This window comes from Oryctolagus cuniculus, chromosome 8 (assembly GCF_051225735.1).
Source record: "Oryctolagus cuniculus isolate XC-2025 breed Fujian yellow rabbit chromosome 8, ASM5122573v1, whole genome shotgun sequence".
Taxonomy (NCBI): domain Eukaryota; kingdom Metazoa; phylum Chordata; class Mammalia; order Lagomorpha; family Leporidae; genus Oryctolagus; species Oryctolagus cuniculus.
In genome coordinates, this window is record NC_142874.1 from 25,622,138 (window position 1) to 25,640,651 (window position 18,514).

Below are 18,514 nucleotides of genomic sequence, written 5' to 3' on the forward strand. Positions count from 1 at the left end.
AAAACGACCTTAGGAATGATAACACATACACACTCACACATAAATAATAATGGCCAATAAATATATGGAAAAATATTTTACCGTGCTAGTAACTGAAGGGAGATGAATTAAATGTAGCATGAAGAGATAACTCATCTTTTCCTATGCGACATATTTTTTACTTATAACCTCTTCTCTGTTAAGCAGGAAAAGCTGTTAAACTTACGGGTCAAATCTTAATATGATTGGACTGTAATGAGTGGTATTAAAGTGTACTAAATATCTGCCTGTGAAATGCTACTCAGTAGTGAGCACCCCATCTAGGAGAGCAGTTCACACACATCATCTTTGTCCCCTAACCTTGACTTACTTTCTTCATGATGTCACAGCCATGGAAAATTGTATCTACCTGTGAGTTCATGGAAATTGGAGTTACACAGATAGTGTATTTTTATGCAAAAAATTTCAAATCTCTGCGTCTGAGGGGTTTTTAAAGTTCATAGGACATTGTGGTTTTAACTGTACCTAGGTTTCAATTGTTTTTAGTACCAAAAAACTTTATCTTTTAATTTCAGTTTCCACAAAAGTTTTGAATTAGCCTCATATTTCCATTATATATATATGTGTGTGTGTGTGTGTGTGTGTGTGTGTGTGTGTATCTTACAATTCTATGGTATTTTTTTTTTTTGACAGGCAGAGTGGACAGTGAGAGAGAGAGACAGAGAGAAAGGTCTTCCTTTGCCGTTGGTTCACCCTCCAATGGCTGCCGTGGCCAGCGCACCGCGCTGATCCGAAGGCAGGAGCCAGGTGCTTCTCCTGGTTTCCCATGGGGTGCAGGGCCCAAGCACTTGGGCCATCCTCCACTGCACTCCCTGGCCACAGCAGAGAGCTGGCCTGGAAGAGGGGCAACCGGGACAGAATCTGGCGCCCCGACGGGGACTAGAACCCGGTGTGCCAGTGCCACAAGGCAGAGGATTAGCCTACTGAGCCACGGTGCCGGCCAATTCTATGTTTTTTTAAAAACTGATTTATATATTTATTTGGAAGGCAGAGTTATGGGGGCGGGGTTGGGGATGAGAGAGAGAAAATCCTCCATCCACTGGTTCACTCCTCTAATGGCTGTAACAACCAGGGTGGGGCTAGGTCGAAGCCAGGGGCCAGGATGTTCCTCTGGGTTCTCCCATGTGGGTGGCAGGGACCCAAGCACTTGGGCCATCCTCCACTGATTCCCAGGCACGTTAGCAGGAAGATGGATTCGAAATGGAGCAGCTAGGACACAAACCTGCACCCATATGTTGCAGGCTGTGGCTTAACCTGCTATGCCAAAACACTAACCTTGTAGTTTTGTTTTTACATAATTTATATTAAGTATAAGGAATGTAAAACTCAGTGTTGTCAGTGTATTCCACGGCTGAGATGAAGTTATTTCCTAGTTGTGATAAACAGTGAACGGATAAGCATAACACATTTGCTTACCTGTTGTCCATCACATCTCTGGGATGTCAGCTTGATGAGGGAAGAGCTTCCATCTACTGTTCACTGCTGTATCGCTGGCTCATAGAGCAATACCTTGCAGAAGGGTGATGATGCTCAGTCGATTTCTGGAATGAATGAACAATTGAACACTGTTATAGCCCCTGCCCCACCACGTGAAAGGCTAAAAGATCATAAGATCTCAAAATTGGATGTCCCACTAGAGAGGGAGGGATTGCTACTTGGAACTCTGGTAAGCTACATGTTCCAAGTCGTCATTACAGAGTGATGAAGCTCCTTGGGCACTGGCCTAAGAGAAAATACAATGAGACTTTGCTTTTCATTTAGAATTATTCCTTAAGTACATTGGCCTCCAAACCTTACAGGGAGGCAGGAGTTGGCAGCAGAGAAAGGGTTTAAGGTTCCTTGTTTCTCAGTGCTACCTAAGATACCATCTAAACATCACTGAGGCTGCCAACATATGCTCCTACAATCTGATACGATTTCCTACTATCAAGTTGGCTATTGCTATGTTAAGGATGCCAGAGCCAGAGCTGGTAGACACTATATGGCTAGTAACAGAATAACTTCATATGGATTTTCAAGTGTATAATTCTGTAATAATGTTTACCATATGTCAACACTTGTTATTTTGTAGATACTTTTCTAGGGATATAGAATGTAATGCAGTAAAATGGTTACTAGCATGGATTTTGTAGTTGGAGGATGCCAGTCCCTGCTTTCTCCATATACTTGTTGATACCACCCAAGTTACTTGACCTTGCTAAGATGTTCTTTCCTCAGACACAGAGTAAGAAGAATGATAGGATTCAACAGAAAATCAATGTACTTAACATAGTACCTGGCACATGGAAAGCACTAAGTAAATTCTGGCAATTAGGATCACTAGATACACCTCACAGACATTTTAATTTCTGTATTATTTATAATTGTGAGAAGTTAAAGCAGTTAAATATCCAGTAGTAGGACATAGGGTAAATACATTTTATAATTCATTCAATGCAATTCATTCATATAATAGACAAATTAAATGTAAGATTTTGAAAAATATCTAATGCATAAGATATCCAATGAGAATACAAGCTAACATGTTCCATCCTTATCCTATGCAAATTAAACAACTTGATATAATCTACAAAATAAACCTACAATACATATATAGGTTTTTTTTTTCTGTTTTACAGTTGAAGAAACTGAGGCTATTGAGGCTGAATATCTTGTTGATGGTCACATGGTAAGTGGTAGAATTTATACTAAATTATATAGAAATTAGATTGTAGATATACACATGTTTATGTATAATCACTGAGAATAAAATTTTTTCCAGTTGCTAAGATTCAGGTAAGTTTGATTAGTTTCATGTAATTTTATATTTACAAAATTTTAAAGTAAATGTAATTTTTTTACAAAACAGACAATATCAATATATAAAATACATTATAAGTCTTTATAAGAATGAAGTCCTGAAAAAGCATACTATTAAAAAGTATAGCACTACGTCCGGTGCCGTGGCTCACTTGGTTAATCCTCCACCTGTGGCGCCGGCATCCCATATGGGCGCCGAGTTCTAGTCCAGCTCTCTGCTGTGGCCCGGGAGGGCAGTGGAGGATGGCCCCCAAGTGCTTGGGCCCTGCACCCGCATGGGAAACCAGGAGAAGCACCTGGCTCCTGGCTTTGGATCGGTGCAGCGCGCTGGCTGTGGCAGCCATTTGGGGAGTGAACCAGTGGAAGGAAGACCTTTCTCTCTGTCTCTCTCTCACTGTCTAACTCCGCCTGTCAGAAACAAAACAAAACAAAACAAAACTATAGCGCTTATGTCCAGAAATACAATATACAGTCTCTATTTCTCTAAATAAAAGTTTCTTAATATTTTAGGTTATATTAATAACGTGTTTATTTTTATCTGAATACTTTATTCTAGAAACCATTTTAATAATTTTCTTTAATTGACTTTTATACTTTATGGATAAAAATCAGAATATTATTGCTTTTCTCTATTTCAAACAGTATTTGTTTCATTTTTTTTTTTTTTTTGACAGGCAGAGTGGACAGTGAGAGAGAGAGATAGAAAGGTCTTCCTTTGCTGTTGGTTCACCCTCCAGTGGCCGCCGCGGCCGGCACACCGCGCTGATCCAAAGCCAGGAGCCAGGTGCTTCTCCTGGTCTCCCATGGGGTGCAGGGCCCAAGGACTTGGGCCATCCTCCACTGCACTCCCGGGCCACAGCAGAGAGCTGGCCTGGAAGAGGGGCAACCGGGACAGAATCCAGTGCCCCGACCGGGACTAGAACCTGGTGTGCCGGCGCCGCAAGGCAAAGAATTAGCCTACTGAGCCGTGGCGCTGGCCTTCATTTGTTTTACAAATGGAACTTTCATTTTTCCTTTACTATAGACCAGAATTTTTAAAGCAATTAATATTTTTAGCTTATATTTTTAGTCATGGAAATATCTTTAGAATGTCCATTTTTATTCAACGCATATTGTGATTGAATACTGGAATTCATTAGATGCCTCTTCTGGAAGAGTTCAGTCATTTTAGGAAACCGCTCCTGACAGAGACCTCATGAGAAGAAAACCCTGTAGAGCCAGCTCTGTTCTTATAGACCGCGTCTGTTTTGGTCACCTAACTTGCAAACTGTTCCTCTCACAGATAGTAGCTCCTGTTTTTCCAATTCCTTTCGATACCGGGACATTTTAGTACCGTCTCCAGTTGACCATCTTCCCAGCTTTAACTTGCTGCCTTCCTTTGCAGTCTGTCCCAGGCCTTTTTCTGGGTTCCCTGCGCTCAGAAATGAACACGGGTCAGCAGTCATATCTTCCTGGCCTAGAGACTCCCATCAGTGTACGACTCTCTCAGGCTTCTTGACCCGGCACAGTCAGGATTCACAAGCTATTCCTACATCTTTTCAGCATCTCCTAAAATTATTATTCTTTTATTTTTTCTTACTTAACAAAAGTGGTCTTTATGTCCAAAAATCCCTGTACTTCTGAGGAAAGCTAGACTTAATTATATTGGGTTATTTTATAAAATCTAACTAAATTGATTTGTTAGTAGATCACTCTAAAAAATAGATTTTCCCACCTTTATGGTAAGCGAGATAGCATTTCAGTGTGACTTACACAGATTTGGGCTGAGGAAGACCACATTTGTTCCATGAAATAATTGCAGGTTTTTTTCTAGGGTTTGAAATATGCATCACATGGAAATCGTTGGTTTGAAAGCTTGAAGGACCTCTAAAGGACTTGTCAGGTTTAATGGGCGTCCCCTTCCCAACTGTGTCTGACAGTGCTTCTTGGATGACTTTCATTTTGTTATGTGGTTTTCTGGAAGGTGTTCCTGTGAAAATGGAAACATTGTTGATGTTCATATCAATATTTACTAGAAGTTTATAATTTTTATTTTAATTTTCAGATTTATGTATGGCACTCTCTAAATCATAAAATTTCCTTATGACTTTGACTAATTTTAAATTGTGTTGGTCTATTAAATAATAAGAGAATGCAGATTAAAATTTTTCTAGTAAAAATGCTTTCACTGTATCCTTATTTATTTATTTTTTTGACAGGCAGTGTTAGAGAGAGAGACAGAGAGAAAGGTCTTCCTTCCGTTGGTTCATCCCCCAGATGGCTGCTACAACTGGCGCTGCACCAATCCAAAGCCAGGATCCAAAGCCAGGAGCCAGGTGCTTCCTCCTGGTCTCCCATGTGGGTGCAGGGCCCAAGCACTTGGGCCATCCTCCACTGCCCTCCTGGGCCACAGCAGAGAGCTGGCCTGGAAGAGGGGCAACCGGGACAGAATCCGGCGCCCCGACCGGGACTAGAACTCGGTGTGCCGGCGCCGCTAGGTGGAGGATTAGCCTAGTGAGCCGCGGCGCTGGCCTTACATCAGCACTTTATTATAGCTTTTATTTTTAAAAAAATAACTAATTTACTTACTACCATTTAAAATGAGAGGAAGGGGTGGACAGAGACAGAGACAGATCTTCCATTCTCTGGCTCACTGGCTAAAAGGTCACAATATCCGGAGTTGGACCAGGCTGAAAACAAGAGCCTGGAACTCAATCTGGGCCTCCCACATGGGAAGTGAGGACGATATACTTGAGCCATCATCTGTTGCTACCTAGAGTGCCCTTTAGTAGGAAGATAAAACAGAAGCAGGCCAGCGCCACGGCTCACTAGGCTAATCCTCCACCTGCGGCGCCGGCACCCTGGGTTCTAGTCCCGGTCGGGGCGCCGGATTCTGTCCCGGTTGCTCCTCTTCCAGTCCAGCTCTCTGCTATGGCCTGGGAGTGCAGTGGAGGATGGCCCAAGTGCTTGGGCCCTGCACCCGCATAGGAGACCAGGAGAAGCACCTGGCTCCTGCCTTCGGATCAGTGCTGTGCGCCAGCCGCAGCGCGCCGGCCACGGCGGCCATTGGAGGGTGAACCAACGGCAAAGGAAGACCTTTCTCTCTGTCTCTCTCTCTCACTGTCCACTCTGCCTGTCAAAAAAAAAAAAAAAAAAAAAAGAAAAAGAAAAAGAAACAGAAGCAGAGTAGCTGGACCCTGAACCAGGCACTCCAATATGTGATGCAGGTTTCCCAACCAGTGATTTAACCATTGTGCCAAATGCCCGCCATAGCTTTCATTTGTTTAATTACAAGGTTGTTGGGTTTTTTTTGGTGTGTGTATCTATATTTATTGGAAAATAAGCAAAGCTGCATATCATATACCTTATCATAATTATTTCTCATGAAAACCCTATGAGGTAGGTAGGTGTTACATCCACATTTACATATAACATTAAGAGTTTCCAAAAGAATAAACCATTAGCCTGTTATCACACTGTTAAGTAAGAAGCCAAGCCGTTATGTGATCCTAATCTGTTACGCACACAAAGGCAGTGGTGACAAGAATAACATTAATCTCCATGGATGAGAGAGCCATGTTTGCAAATGGTAACTGAATCTTTACCTTATAATCACATAAAGAACCAGCATCATCATTGTCTGAACAAAAGGTGTCTAAATAATTCTTCCAGCTTGTTGCTACTTTAGGAATGGGATTAGCCGTGAGGCTACCCAACAAGCCCTCTGAAACTAAACACCTAATGGAAGGAGTATTTATATTTAAAGCAAACAGAGGACTTTATCTTGTCGGTACATCCTTGCAGTGATATGTGTAGTAACAGACGAAGGTTACCATTGTCAGAGCAAGAAACATTCTCCAGGAGCAGGTTGAACAATTGTGGTACATCCATTGAACAGAATCTACTGCAGCCAAGAGAGGACGAAGGCTCCTTGTTCCCTACACACGGACGTGGGATGATCTCCAGTAGAACATTAGAAAGGCAAGGGTCAGACCTCTGTGTGGGGTTGTTACCGCTTGTTTAGGCACAGACTTTCTCAGAAGCACAGAGCAAGCTGCTGCCAGTGTCTGAGCAAGAGGAGCCGGGAGCCGGGAAACAGCAGCGGGAGAGGCTCTTTGCACAGAATCAGTTTTGTATCTTGACCTATTTGGAAAGGTAACTGCTCCATTTTTTTTTTTTTTTGACAGGCAGAGTTAGACAGTGAGAGAGAGAGACAGAGAGAAAGGTCTTCCTTCCGTTGGTTCACCCCCAGAATGGCCGCTACGGCCAGCGCTGCGTCGATCGGAAGGCAGGAGCCAGGCGCTTCCTCCTGGCCTCACAGGGTGTGGCTTATTAGACAGGAAGCAGAAATCTAGAGCAGAGCCAAACTAGAACCTAGGCACTCCAGGATGGGATGTGGATGTCTTAACACCGGCCAGACACCCAGTGTTAAAGTATGTGTTTCATAAAGTATAAAATAATACAGTAGTAGCCATAAAAAATGTGCACACTCCTTTGCGAGGAATAACTCAAAATTATGCGATGTGACCTGTGTTATAGGGCAAAAATCTGTCACTCTATTACTATAAACAGTGAATGTATCAAAGTGTGAAATCTGGTACTTTATGTTTCCTAACTATTACCAATAAAATCACAAGTTTCTATCAAGCATCCAGGAGAAATGATTGAATTATCTTTCTTGTCTCTGTATAAAATGATAGGTAAAAAACATCATTATATTTGAAGAGTTTTATATCCAGCAAAGAAATTGAATTCATAATTAAAAACCTTCAATAAAGAAAGCTTCAGTTCTCAGTGGCTGCAGTGGCATATTTTACCAGCCATTTATGGGAGAAGTAATAAGAATCTTAGATAATCTCTTATAAAAAAACTGAGAGGCCGGCGCTGTGGCTCACTAGGCTAATCCTCCATCTGCGGAGCCGGCACACCGGGTTCTAGTACCTGTTGGGGCGCCGGATTCTGTCCCAGTTACTCCTCTTCCAGGCCAGCTCTCTGCTGTGGCCTGGGAAGGCAGTAGAGGATGACCCAAGTGCTTGGGCCCTGCACCTGCTTGGGAGACCAGGAGGAAGCACCTGGCTTCTGGATTCGAATCAGTGCAGCGCCAGCTGTAGCGGCCATTTGGGGGGTGAAGCAACGGAAGGAAGACCTTTCTCTCTGTCTCTCTCTCTCTCACTGTCTTACTCTGCCTGTAAAAAAAAAAAAAAAAGAGAGAGAGAGAGAGAAAGAGAATCAACTCATTTTATGAGGCAAACATTATCCTGATTATAAAACCAGACAAAAACATTGTAAGAAAAAGATACCTAAAGATCAGTATCTTTTGTCATCATAAATACAACATCTTCAACCAAATATTAACAAATCAAACCCAACAATATAAAATAGTGGTAATAAAGGATGGAAAGTGGGTGTATGTCAAGAGCACAGTACAGGTTAGATAACTAAGAACAACAAAATTCATATAAAAAATCTAGGGAGGAAAAAAATCATAGGATCATTTAAAAACTGTGAAAAAATTTTGAAAAAATTCAACTTCTATAAATGAATAAAACCTCTTAGTAAAAGAAAAATAGAATTTCCTTAACTTGATAAAGGGCATCCACAAAACCCTACAGCCAGTAGTACACTTAATTTCCACATGCAGAAGTTTAAAACAAGACCCCTATTTTACAAAAATCAACTCAAAATGTATCAAAGATCTAATTGTGAGACCTGAAACTATCAAACTATTAGAGGAAAACTTGGGAGAAACACTCCAAGAGAGTAGGAGAAGCAATAACTTTTGATGTTTTTGATACTTATTGATATTTAAATTTTGCTATGTGTTATGATTTTCTTTTTCTCATGGATGAAAACCTAGTCACTGGATATGTAATAAATACTTGCTTAAAGATATTTCTTTTTTGAAAAAAATCTGTAAGTTTAACACTTAATAGTAACTTGTTATACTCATTGAGAACATTCTTGAAATATTTTGAAGTCTATTCATATTCATATATTAATTTTCTGTAGCTCTATTTATTTTAACACAAATGCTTTGATAATTACATTTATTAAAACTTATTTTTAATGACTTTTCTGTGCAAATTTTCAACATCAATTCAATGATCATAATATATCTCTTCAATAGTAGTATTGTCTTGTGTGTGTGTGTTTTTTAAAGATTTATTTGATTTATTTGAAAGAGTTACAGAGAGAGGGAGACACAGAGGGAGAGAGGTCTTCCATATGCTTGTTCACTCCCCAGAAGGCCGCAATGGCCAGAGCTACGCCAGTCCGAAGCCAGGAGCTGCATCCCACATGGATGCAGGGGCCCAAGCACTTGGGTCATCTTCTGCTGCTTTCCCAGGCCATAGCAATGAGCTGGATCAGAAGTGGAGCAGCCGGGATTAGCACCGGAGCCCATATGGGATGCTGGCACTTCAGGCCAGGGCTTAACCCGCTGCACCACAGCGCCAGCCCCTTGTCTTGTGTTTTCTTAATGTCAGTTATTAGGAGTCTTAAGTGCATATTCAGGATTTTTATTACAAAATTATCTTGTTTGGGGCCAGTGCTCTGGCACAGTGGGTTAACGCCCTGGCATGAAATGCCAGCATCCCATATGGGTGCCAGTTCGAGACCTGGATGCTCCACTTCAGATCCAGCTCTCTGCTGTAGCCTGGGAAAGCAGTAGAAGGTGGCCCAAGTCCTTGGGCCCCTGCACCTATGTGGGAGACCCGGAGGAAACTCCTGGCTCCTGGCTTTGGATCGGCGCAGCTCTGGCCGTTGCGGCCAATTGGGGAGTGAACCATCGGATGGAAGACCTCTCTCTCTTCTCTCTCTCTCTCTCTCTGCCTCTCCTCTCTCTGTGTAACTCTGACTTTAAAATAAATAAATAAATCTTAAAAAATTATCTTGTTTAACAATTTGCTAAGGCCTTGTTAAGTTTGAGGATGTCTTTCAGTTGTGCAAGTAGATGAGTGATAAACTTGTTCATGTTAGTATTTAAATCATAAATTCTCATACTTGGAAATAATCCATGAGTCCTTCAGCTGGTAAATTCACAAACATTTGTGGTACATCCTCACACAAAAATGCTATTGAACAATAAAAATGAGAAATTACTGATAAAGACAACAATATGGATGAATTACAAATGCCTTATGCTGAGTGAAAAAATTCAGATTTAGAAGACAATGCAATATATGACTCCATTTGAAAAATGTAAAATTATGGGAAGAAAGAGCAGATCAGTGGTTGCTAGGTTCTGTACACAGCAAGAGGGTTAGATTACAAAGGAGTATGAGAATTTTGGGAGGTGACAGAACTACTCTATATCTTGATTATTATAGTGACAAACTCATAAGAAGATGCATCCAAAAGAGTATACCTTACTGTACATAGACTAGAAAGTGAATCAAACAAAAAGATGGTGCTTTGAAAAAAGCACTTATTGAATTTAATAATTGGAAGATTTTTCAATTTTGTGTGTTGTTAGTTTTATGTAATTGTCTTCTTGAATATTTTGATGTTTTGTAATTCTCATTGTAGAGATCTTTGATGTCCTTGGTTAAATTTATTCCGAGGTATTTATTTATTTATTGCAGCTGTTGTGAATGTATTGATCTTAAAAGTTCTTCTCAGCTGTGGCATTATCTGTGTATACAAAGGCTATTGCTTGCTTTGTGTGTTGATTTCTACCCTGCCACTTTACCAAACTCATTGAGTTTCAATAGTCTCTCAGTGGAGTCTTCTGGATCCCTATATATAGAATCATGTTATCTGCAAATAGGGATATTTTGACTTCCTCCTTCCCAATTTGTATCCCTTTGATTTCTTTTTCTGACTAAAACATCAAGGACTATATTGAATTCCAGTGGTGAGAGTGAGTTCTGGATCTTAGTGGGAATGCTTCCAATTTTTCCCCATTCAATAGTATACTGGCTGTGGGTTTATCATAAATTGCCTTGGTTGTGTTGAGGAATGTTCCTTCTGTACCCAATTTGATTAAAATTTTGATCATGAAAGGGTATTGAATTTTATCAAATGCTTTCTCTGCATCTATTGAGATGGTCATATGGCTTTGTTCTTCAGTTTGTTAATATGATGTATCACATTGAGTTGTGAATGTTCAACTGTCTTTGCATCCCAGAGATCAATCCTGCTTGGTTGGGGTGAATGATCTTTCTGATGTGTTGTTGGATTTGCTTGGCTATTATTTTGCGAAGGATTTTTGCATCTATGTTCATCAGAGAAATTGGTCTGTAGTTCTCTTTCTCTGGTGTATCTTTTCCCAGTTTAGGAATTAAGGTGATGCTGGCTTCATAGAAGGAGTTTGGGAGGATTCCCTCCTTTTCAACTGTTTGGTAGTTTGAGAAGAATTGGAATTACTTTTTCTTTAAATGATTGGGAGAATTCAGCATTGAAGCTGTCTGGTCCTAGGATTTCCTTGGTTGGAAAAGTCTTTATTATTAATTCAATCTCTGTCTTGCTTATTGGTCTGTTTAGGTTTTCTGTGTCTTCATGGCTCAATTTAGGTAGGTTGTATGTGTCCAGGAATCTATCCATTTCTTCTAGGTTCCCCAATATGTTTGCCTACAGCTCTTTGTAATAATTCCTAATTTCTTTCCTCTTAGTAGCATTAACATAAGACTTTAGAGACCAACCCTTTGGCATGTGGGACTTTGAGAGACTTTAACCTTCAAAGTAATATCTAAATCAGAATAATATTTTAATAGATTTATTAAATCTGTCTAGTGATACATATATGAATATAATTTATTGGTCTTTTTGATGTTGATGAATTTTTCTCTTTTATTTTATTTGGATTTGGTGGAAGAAGACCCTTGCTCTGCTACTTATTTTACCATCACTGCTGAAGTGACAGCAAATCTACACAATCTTGTGTATTAATTGTTATTAATTTTTCTTATTAGCTGAACATTTAAATTATGAATATTAATTAAAATTGGTATTAGTCATAAAATAGTGACTTTTCAAGACTCACTGAATTGTTGGTGTTTACTAGGTGATCATTGGTTAGAATGTTTTGTGATGGTGCTTCTGCTTGTTATTTCTCTGTCTTTTCCCTTGCTGTCAATATGCATGCTATTAAACTCCTCCTCTTCCTCTTTTCCCAATGTATCCCTTCTGATATTGTGAATTTTATCTGCTATGAATCAGGAACAAGCGAATAAAATTCATTACAATGTCTAAGATATTAATACATGGGTTGTGAGTGTGGATTTAATGATAGAATGGTGACTGCAGAGGTAGAAGTTAGGCATGATGCTGTCTAGTGCTAGGAACAGCCCCTTCAGTTGGTTCCCAGTGAACAGGATCGTTCAACAAACTCTAACCATGACCAAGGAAGCATCCGTTGGACTTGGAGAAAGAGTGAGCTGCATGCCGTGGGGCCATTGTAGGGAGTGATTCATGGCTGAACTGTTGACCTGTCCCTGCATATGGGTAATATCCAGTGTGGGAGTGGGTGTGCTGTGTAAAGTACCTCCTTCATGGATAATCAGACTCTGCTAACTACTCCCACGTATTCTTTGACTTTCAATGTGATTGATAAGTATATGTGAGTCTATATTGTTTAAACCTGAGTCCATGTATTCATTCATTCTGTAAAAATGTATAAAACCTATAACTGAACTCAAGCTTATGGAATAGCCAACTCAGGCAATTGACTGTTTACAGGTTTGAATCCTCAGTTTGAGTAGCTGAATAAACTGTAACTTAGATTGCACCACCAAGCTGATTATTTCTGTCGGCATGAGTAAGAACTTGGAGACTTTTTCTAAAAGTAGTATATTCAGTAAGTGGAAATTGTGATACTTAGTGCTTTTGCTCATGGGACTTTATTTATTTACTTATTTTTGCAATGTTTTTAATTATTGAGATTTCCAGATAAACATAATGTGTCTATAATAGTTTTCAAATGTGTTCTCTCTGGTCTATAACTGACTCTCCTGTTGATTTCACTGCATGAACAGGCAAATCTCCTTTGACTTAGAAGCTGACTCTTCCTTTTCACCTCCCTAAAGTTGAAGGGGTCATGAATATTGCATTTAATGCTAATTCCTGGTGACAGTCTTCCTGACATCTTGGAGATGAGTGTTTCCTAGGGAGTAAAGTTCTATGCCGAACTTCTGCAAGTTCCCATGATGTCTCACAATGACTCAGCTCAGTGTTTATTGAGGCTGCTGGCTGTCTTCTGGGTGGAAATCACAAGTCTCCCATTTAAAGTTGAAAACCTTTAAGTTAGGCCCAAGAAAAACTTACAGTGATTCACCAGCTGGTTTTACACGGAAAAAAGAAGGAAGAAATTCAAGGTCATTTGGAAGATCCCAGTGCCAACACAGAGACTATCACAGATGGTCTCCTAAGGGAGTGCCTTCCTCTGGTGGTAGTCCCCCCTCCCCAGGCTATGTTTAGCATATGAAAAAAGGTCCAGTTGAATAAAAAGCTGCAGCTGTTCCAGTAACTACTAGTTAATGAGGTCATTAAGGATCAGTAGTGTGGTTTGTCCAAAGCAAAATGGAAAGAAAATATTAGTATGTTAATAAAGGAAAAAAAGAGAATGGTTGTGGACAGTGTATCCCATTGGTTTAAATTATTTTACCCAATGCCACTAATAGAAAAAATTTGAAAGTATGAAACGTAGATAAAGGAAAAAATGTGACCAGTCTCAAGCCAGGCCTAGAGGTTAGGGAAGGTGGGAAACCCCTCTGACAACTAACAAAGACACAAATAAAGGTGAGATATGGAGTGTCAAGTTTGGATCCATGTAAAGGAACCATGGAAGATGAACACATTTTAACTATATGTATCAAATATATCCTTAACAAGTGAATTCAGCATGACATTTCAGACTAAGAGTTTTGGGGTTGGGTGTTGTGCAGTAGGTTAAGCTGACCCTTGTGACACCCTCATCCTGATGTGGTGAAAGTCGGTTGCTGTTTAGGTCTGCATGAGCTGGAAGTCCCTACAACCCCTCAAATGTAATGCTACCCCACTACCTGTCAATCAAAATGTCCTCTTTCCCAGAGTGCACCTGCTTCATCCAGGACTCAAAGGGGGATGCCAGGAAAATGTGAATATTAAGCTCCATGTGGAATTTTTGGAGGCATCAAAAATTGCCTGTGGCTCACACATGTAGAGGTGCCACTCCTCCCTACCTCATAAAGGAGCTCTGTCAGGAAAGAGAGACACGGACTCCACAACCAGCACAGGTTTATTGGCAGACGAACCTGAGAAGGGTCCACCTCATCGCGGGCAGGGAGCACTGCTCTCCCTCAGATCAGAGTAGGTGTTTATACAGCCTGGGCTGCTTTCAGTTCCGGGCGGGTGGGCGTGAGGCAAGGCTGAGTGAGTCTGCGTGGGCTTTCATGGCCAGTACCGGCTTTATCAGACTTGGCCGACACAGACGGTGTTGAGCTGGTTTAGGAAGAATGCAGGGGTTAGGTTTCTCAACAGAGTGGGGTTGAGGTCTGTTCTTAGTCACATAGGCAAGGAACTGAAAAGTGGATCGAAAGCTTTTGTTCTTGCTGCACCAAGCCCAGCAAACTGGGGTAGCAGTTTCTCTCTCTGTCTTCTCTCTGTCTCTCTCCCTTTCCCCCACCCTTTCTCCCTGCAGGCAATTCTCTGGCCCAATCAAGACTGATAGCTCTCCATGTATGGCAGCCCACACTTCTGTGTGATTGTATGTTTTGTCTCTCACTGTTAAATAAATCTTGTTCCTATTTTGTACCTTACATGTGTCTGCACTTAGAAATTTTATCTTTGTATGAGACAAGAGCCTGAAATAAAATTAATATGCTCCTGCCAAGTTAGAGGGTCAGTTCCAAATTAGAGGGTCAGTTTGAGTCCAGTCTCCATTCCAGATTTCAACTTCCTACTAGTGTGTTCCATAGTAGGCAGCAGGTGATGGCTCAAGTCCTTAAATGTCTGCCACCCACATGGGAGCTCTGGCTAGAGATCCTGCCTCCTCATGGCTTCAGCCTGGCCCAGCCCTGGTTTTTGCAAGCATTTGGGTAGTGAACCACCAGCTGGAAGATCTCTCTCTCCCTCACTCTCTGCTTTTTAAATAAATAAAAATAAATGAATAAATAAATAGAATCTGGATTTTGGAATCAGACCAAATGGCACATGAATCACAACTCTACAACTTGCAGATTTTGTTATGGGTCCTGGGGAAATTAAAACTGTCATTTTCCAGTTTCAGTAATGATTATTTTTTAGTCTGTTCATCACAGAAACCTCAACCCCAAATTAAATGTCCCTTAAATATTAAGGCAATCTCATTTAGCCAGAATATTAGAGATGAGCTCATTCTAGGGTTGATAAATTCAGTGGCATAACTCTGGGTGTTTCCATCTTTCTGCTCTGTCATTCACATCCTTTTGGCTCCCCCTCCCTACCCCAGCCCACACACCATAAACTGTTGTCATCATTCCAAGAATTATAAGGAGGTTAAACAATACATTGAAAAAGGAGCAGTTCTTGTTAAGAGGACGATGTTCCCTGGGATTGCCTTGTCAGATTTCCCCTCTGGCTTCTTTGTCCTGTGCGGTGCCAAACTCCAGTTCCTGGCCAGGAGACTGGGGGTCGCTTCAGTGACAGTACTGACCCTGTGCCTGGAGTAGAGTCCAGCCTCACAGGGCACACAGAGGCCAATGCTCAAGGAGGTTCTCTTTCTGTGGAGGGTGGTGGCTACTGTGGGACAACAGTAAAGCCTCAGGCATCATTAGCATAATGTAATGAGTAGATATAGCAATTTTAGAGACCACACTTTAAAGATTTTTGCTGCCTAGTTAAGAATAATCTGCTTAAAGAATAAGAGAAACAAATACCTAAGAAAGATACATGAACCTCAGTGCCATGGTCTGAATGTGTCCTCCCCTCCCCCATCACCCTTCCATATGTTGAAGTGTCCAAGGTGAAGGTTAGGGTTAGAAACTGGGGCCTTGGAGAAGGGATTGGATCATGAGGCACAATCCTCCCGAGTGGGATTAGTGCCATTATAGAAGAGGCCTGAGGGAGCTTAGTTGTCTTTCTATCATGTGATGTTGAAATACAAAGCAGGCACTCACCACACATAAACCTGCTGGTGCTTTGGTGCTGGGGTTCCCAGCCCCTGGAATTGTGAGAAATAAGTTTCCATTATTTATAAGGCATTCAAACTTCTGTATCCTGTCATAGCCACTTGAATGCACTAAGGCACTCATCACTGGCTATAGGGAAGGAAATAGTCTTAGGGTTAAACCAACAGAATTAGCAAGGAGCAGACAGGTGTTTGCCATATTATCAAGAATGGAAAGACCAAATAAAGCCACTGAAAATTTATGATTTGCAGACTGTATCACTTTGGGCATCTGTTGGTGTGCTGTTGATGGCCATTTTAGCCCCATCAATCTCCCTTTTGAAGCAAACAGATCACAACTGTGGCTGCTCAGCTAGTTATTGGTGAGTTGGAGCTATTGGAATTTGCTCTTGTGTCTTTTGAAAGCTGGAGTTACACACACACACACACACAGATCCTCTGTTGGCTGGTTCATTCCCCAAATGACCATCATGGCCAGGACTGGACCAGGCCAAAGCCAGGTTACTTGTAACTTGATCTGGGTCTTCCACTTGGATGCAAGTGCTTTCTCCATCTTCTGCTGCCTTAGCAGAGAGCTTGACTGGAGCAGAGCAGCTGGGATGAGAATCAGCGCCCATAAGGGAAGACGGCATTGCAGGCAGTCGTAACCCACTGCATCACCATGCTGGTGACTCCTGTGCCTTTCCAAAAGAAAAAGGTGTTGATTGCAGGTGCCTCTCGTGTGTCAAGCCCCCTTGTTCAATTTTACTCTGATTTTATAACCAGAGTTATACGAGCAGCTCCTTCCCCCTCCATCCCTCCAACTGGCTGATGCCAGGGTGGGAAGAAGGAAGGTGAGAGAAAGGGAGAAGAAAAACAGATTGGATACTAGTACATAAAAATTGCCTGATAACATATCAGAGAGTGTGGTCATTCCACCCTGCCTGCATCTTGTCCTAAGTGTTTTAAATTATTTCAACAGGTTTTGTGATATGAGTATCTGAACTTAGCAGTCGTAATAAACTGAGAAGCTATAATAGCATAGTAAACTCATACTGAGAAAGTAAGTTTACATAGAGAACAAGAGAGAGAGAAGGACAGTAGAGATTACCTATTTCAACTGTGATGTTTTTTTTTTACCAGGACTATGTTACAATGAAGGGTATTTAAAATTTGTGCCTGGGTGGATGTTAGGGTTAGTGATTAAGACATTGGATGCCTGCATCCTACATTGGACTGCTTAAGTTCAAGTCCCAGCTCTCTTTCAGATTCTAGCTTCCTACTAATAGGTACCATGGGAAACAGCAGGTGATGGCTCAAGTAGTTGAGCCTGCCACTCAAATGGGAGATCTTGGTTGATACATTTGAGGATTGAATTGGTGGATGAGAGCTCTCTCTTTGACTATCTCTCTCTGTCTCTCTACCTCTCAAATAGTTAAACACATAAAAATTAAGAAAAATAAAATTTATGTCCAACCACATCCAAAACATGTACCATATGACAGTAATTCTAATGCTTCTTTAAAAATTGATATTCAACATGACTGTAGAAAGGAAGGAAGTAATTTTAAAAAGGCAAAGATGATGGTATTTTGAAGTTTCAGAATTTTTTAGTTAGAACTCATTTGATGATTTAAATGATGTTCCTTTTGTAATACATGGTGTTTCTTTCTGATGAGGGCATATTATTTGAATTTTCTGATTCTTTTATATAATGTTTTTACTCTATAAAAAAAGAACGATTTGGTCTACCTCATTTCAAATTATGAAAACTACAGGGAAGGAGATATAGTTGGTTATTAAAAGTTTCTTTGGCCAAGATGACTCCGTGATCTTGTGCTTTGCTCCAAGCACAGCAATAATAGATAAATTATGAAAGAGTTAACTAAACACTAAATGGATAAGCCTTAGTGTTAATCACTGATGGCAGAGCTCACCTATTGGGCTTCAGATGCACAAGCGTGTAGTAGTGGCTTCACAACTCTGTATCTGCAGAGTGAAGTGGGCTAACCTGGCTATGAGGACAGGTACCAGGGCTTTGCAGACTGAATTCCGCAAATAGGAGGACTCGAAGTTTATGAAATTTCTGATAGCTGTCTAGGGCTACAGATTTTGGTATTCTGTGGGCTTGAGGATCCACAAAGACCCTTGTGGTCATGGATGAACCAAGATGCCCACATACTCTGAGATCTAAGGTATCACTGCAGAATAGGAACCCAAAACACCGTACAAGACCTAGAGATGGAGAGACAGCAAGTTGAGTTGAGTGGAAGAAGCACAGAAAGAACTCTAGTACGATCAAGCTAATACATTTTCCCTGCTTCAAAGCAAGCCCGTAGGAGTCAATGTTGTGGGGCAGTGGGTTAAGCTGCTGCCTGTGATGCCAGCATCCCATATGGGTGCTGGTTCGAGTTCTGGCTTCTCCACTTCCAAGCCAGCTCCCTGCTAATGTGCTTAGGAAAGCAGTGGATGATGACCAAACTTGGCAAAGTTGGGCCCTTGCCACCCACACGGGGAACCTGGAAGAAGCTCCTGGCTCCTGGCTTTGGCTGGCCCAGCCCTGGCCATTGGGGCCATTGGGGGAGGGAAGCAGCAGATAGAAGATCTCTCTCTCTCTCTCTCTCTCTTCCCCCT

The 18,514-nt window shown here is 41.2% G+C and overlaps 1 long non-coding RNA gene across 11 annotated transcripts in view; it reads left to right on the forward strand.

The window, feature by feature from the left end:
- The window catches only part of LOC149124939 (uncharacterized), a 201,166-nt gene that overhangs the window by 170,670 nt on the left and 11,982 nt on the right, over positions 1-18,514 (forward strand). For 2 of the 11 annotated variants that reach the window (XR_016211759.1, XR_016211760.1), the window contains exons 4-5: positions 2,658-2,707; positions 4,652-4,943. This is a non-coding gene — a long non-coding RNA (uncharacterized LOC149124939). Of the gene's footprint in view, positions 1-2,657; positions 2,708-4,651; positions 4,955-18,514 lie in introns of those variants that run through there. The other 9 variants (XR_016211752.1, XR_016211761.1, XR_016211755.1 and 6 more) reach the window with 7 other exon arrangements.